We start from the raw sequence: 4,651 nt of genomic DNA on the forward strand, positions 1-4,651 counted from the left end.
ATTTTGAATAGAAGCTTGTTGATTTCTAAATGCTTGAGCATTTTGTTCATTAGTTTGTTTCTGAGATGTGAAAAACTGCGTTTGAGTTTCAACTAGCTTCGTCATCATATCTTCTAAATTCGGCTTTTTATCATCGGTTTGTTGTGGTGGTTTTTTTTGAAAATTAGGTCTTTGCTGATTGTAATTGTTATTAGATACTTGTTGATTGGTAGGACCTTGTTGGTTGTTGTATGGAATATTTCGGTTATAATTCTGGTTTTGATTGTAAATCGGTCTTGGCGGTTGATAATTATTCTGATAATTATTTCCAGGCCTTTGGTTTATGTATGAAATATTCTCTCTTTGTTCCATTGTTAATTCAATACTGAGACAATCTTTTGTCAAATGTGGTCCTCCACACTGCTCACAACTAATTCGTATTGAGTGAATATCTTTAGTCATCTTTTCCATTCGTCTCTCCACAGCATCTATCTTTGCGGAAATGGAATCTAAGTCATGGCTAGAATCGGCTCTAGCTGCTTTAGATGATCTAACGATGTCTTTTTCTTGGTGCCACTCATGTGAGTGGGAAGCAGTGTTATCAATAATTTTGTAAGCATCAGTTTCGGTTTTCTTCATAATAGAACCACCAGCTGCTATATCTATGTCTTTCCTTGTAGTGATGTGGCATCCTTGGTAGAATATTTGTACTATTTGACAGGTGTCTAAACCATGTTGCGGACATCCTCTTAACAACTTTCCATATCTAGTCCACGCCTCATATAGAGTTTCATTTGGCTTCTGTGTGAACGTAACAATTTCTGCTTGAAGTCTTACGGCTTTAGATGCAGGAAAGAATTGTTTAAGAAATTTGTCAACTAAAACATCCCATGTATCAATCGCCCCTTCAGGTAACGATTCCAACCAATCTTTGGCTTCTCCCTTTAAAGTCCAGGGAAATAACATGAGATATATCTGTTCATCCTCCACTTCTCGGATTTTAAATAGTGTGCAGATCCTATTAAAGGTACGTAGATGTTCATTTGGATCTTCCTTCGGCGCACCACTAAATTGGCATTGATTAGTCACCATGTGTAGAATTTGTCCTTTGATTTCATAATCTGGCGCATTAATGTCTGGATGAGTAATTGCGTGACCTTGGCCAGTGCGTTTAGCTCTCATTCGGTCTTCCATACTTAAAGGTTCCAGATTCTCCATAATTGAATTTGTTGAATCGGTATCACTAGATGATTCTGATTTAATGGTTCGTTCCTCAACAATCTCTGTTTGAATGATTGGTGGCTCCGGAGGAAAGTTTAATGGTTCAGGATCTACGAACCGTTCCTGAATATTTTCCGGATTCTCAATTGTGAGGTCGGGTTCAAAAAATGGATTATCGGAAATTTGAACTAAAGTACTTGGTCGACTGGATGACGATTCTAAAGAAAAATCAACGGCGGTTATATTTGCTAAATGTCTTGATCTAGTTACAGGTGGTGAATGTACAAAAGGTGATGAACGTCTTGCTCGGTGCATTCACTGAATATCCTATTAGTTTTAAAAAGGAAAGAAAAATTATAATAAGTTATCCAATCAATAGACTTTTCTGATTTTGCCCACGTTTCGAATAGCCAAAAGATGCAGCAGAGGGGCAGGATTCGTTTGGTCTTAATATAATTGAGGACTGTTTGGCTCCAATAACCCGGTCCACGTACAAATCCAACTATTACTACGAACCAGAAAATTTTGATGTCTATCAATTTAACCACTCAAAATAAATTTTCGTAATTTTAAGAAATTTAGATAAGAAGTAGAATAAAAATCTATGTCCTAAAACTAGAATAGCGAGAAATAAGAAAGAAAAAGAGTTCGTCGGAAAAAAAATTGAAAAAGAAAAATGGTTGAAAAAAAATAAAAGGTGACGGAAAAATAAAAGAAACTTATAAAAAATTAAAAAATACTTGACTAACCTAACCTTATTACTACAACTAACTTAAAATTATAATCGCAAATTGATATTACTAATTGGAATGATAATTGATACATAGGTAAAAGTCGTCTAAAAATATTAAAGCTTACAGGAAAAACTAAATCCCAAATGGAAATAACTTAAAAAGAAACTAAAACTTAAAAAGGCGTCGCAAAATTCTAAAGCACCTAAATCTTAGTCTAAAGAAAAAGTACTTAAGGAATTCTACGGCAAAGCCTAAAAATCTAGGAGTAAAAATAACTATAGCAAAAACTAAGTTTAAAACTAAATATGAGCGAAAAATACAAATATTACGCTACAACGATTAAAAAGGGACAAAATAAAAATATACAAAAAGTTGTAAAAAGTACAATTTTTATAAAAATATTATTTTTATATTATTTATTTAATAAAACTACTAATTTTACAATTTAATTAAACTAATTTAACTAAAATATAAATTAAATAAAACTTAAATTAAAATAAACTTAATAATAATAATAATAATAATAATTAGGGTTAATAATAATAATAATTAATAATAATCCGTAATAAATGCAGGATTAGGGCTTCCTGTTCGTGTGTCAGGTCCCCTCCGCGACTTGCGGTATTCAAAGCTTCAAACCCCGCGAGTCGCGGGGTTTCAAAATTCAACCCTGAAACAGTTTAAAACTCGACGTTTTTTTTTTTTTTTTTCTGTTTTTATATTTTCTGTTTTCTGTTTTTATATAAATAAAAGATATTTAAATAAAACTTATATTTTTATAAACTAAAATAAAAATAAAGAAACTTATAAAACTTAAATATTTAACAAAATCTTAAAAATACTTATATTTTTGTTTTTCTTTTTATATTTTTGAATAATTAAAACGTATTTTTACAAAAACAAATTTTAATAAAAGTTAACTAAAAATCTTTTTTTTTTTTTTTTTATATTAGCGTTGCGCTTCCGGCGTTTAAGAGTGTCTCCGGCAGCGGCGCCAAAAATACTTGATGTCAAAGCTAAGGGGTATAAAATACTATTGAAGTTTACAACGAAACACTATTAAATACGATACAATTTTACACAAGATATTTATTTATTTAGAGAATGGATATACTTAAACCTTGCTACAACACTTATAGGCAGTGTACCTAATCGTACAGTAGTGTAGTTTTTAGTAAGTCCGGTTCGTTCCACAGGGAAATCTTTAAACAAAGCTTAACGCTATATTAGTTTACTTTTATAAAAATACAAATACATATATATAAGTAATATTATTATTATAAAGGGGGTTTTTTACCGTTTAATGACCGGTTTGTCGATTTTAAGACTTTAGTCGCAGTTAAAACCTAATGTAAAATATAAAATAAATACAAGACTTAAATTAAAGCGTAAAGTAAATAACGATAATGAAATTGCGAATAATAAAAGTGCGATAAAATAAACTTGCGATAATTAAAAAGGACGATAATTAAAAGTGCAATTAAATAACAATAAATAAAAGTGCGATAATTAGAAGTGCAATTAAATATAAAATAAAGGAAATTAAATATGAAATAAAAGAATTATGCTTATTTAAACTTCCGTAATCATGATGTTTGATGTGTTGATTTTAGTTTTATGCCCATGGGTTAATTGTCCTTTGTCCTGGATTATTTAATATGTCCGTCTGGTTTTTGTCCATAACAGTCCATCAGTCATAAATATAAAATGCGAGTGCCCTCGTCAAATTATCCTTATACCCGAAGTTAAATATTCCAACTAATTGGGGATTCGAATTGTAACAAGGTTTTAATACTTTGTTTAATGAATACACCAGGTTATCGACTGCGTGTAAACCAAGGTTTTACTACTTTGTTAACAATTACACCAATTACCCTTGAATGTAATTCACCCCTGTTTCAACAAGTTTATTAACTATTAATCCATTTCCGTGTCCGGTTAAATGAACGATTATTCGTACATATAAATACCCCGCCCATCGTGTCCGATCGAGTGTATATGGTAATTTATAGGGACGCCCAATTGTAAATCTTTATATTAACATTAACAAACTATCATTTAGTTAAACAAATATAAAGCCCATTAATAGCTCATAGTCTAATTTCCACAAGTGTCGTTCTTTTGTCCAAACCCCAATTATGGTACAAAGCCCAATTACCCAATTTTAGTAATTAGCCCAACATCATGATTACTTCGTTTTAAATAAGCATAATAATAACTTAGCTACGAGACATTAATGTAAAAAGGTTGAACATAACTTACAATGATTAAAAATAGCGTAGCGTTACACGGACAGAATTTTGACTTACACCCTTACAACATTCGCTAACATATCCTTATTATTAGAATTATAATTAAAATTAAAATATAAATTATAAATATATATATATAATTTACGTATGAGAAGAAGAAGAAAAAGATTTATATTTTGTGTATTTTTACGATCAGAATGCGCGAGCTTTATAGGGATTTTCGATTTTTGGGGCTCCGCGACTCGCGGCATTTTTGCCTTCAAACTCCGCGAGTCGCGAAGATTGAAATTACAGCTCAGTCCCTTTGGAGTCTTTCTTGCCGACGGTTTTTATTATTTATTATAATATATAAATAATTATAAGAATTATTTAAATATTATATTATATTTATGTGCATAGTTGACTTGTAATTTTTAGTCCGTTGCGTCGAGCGTTGAGAGTTGACTCTGGTCCCGGTTCCGGATT

Source organism: Rutidosis leptorrhynchoides, chromosome 3, assembly GCF_046630445.1.
Source record: "Rutidosis leptorrhynchoides isolate AG116_Rl617_1_P2 chromosome 3, CSIRO_AGI_Rlap_v1, whole genome shotgun sequence".
Taxonomy (NCBI): domain Eukaryota; kingdom Viridiplantae; phylum Streptophyta; class Magnoliopsida; order Asterales; family Asteraceae; genus Rutidosis; species Rutidosis leptorrhynchoides.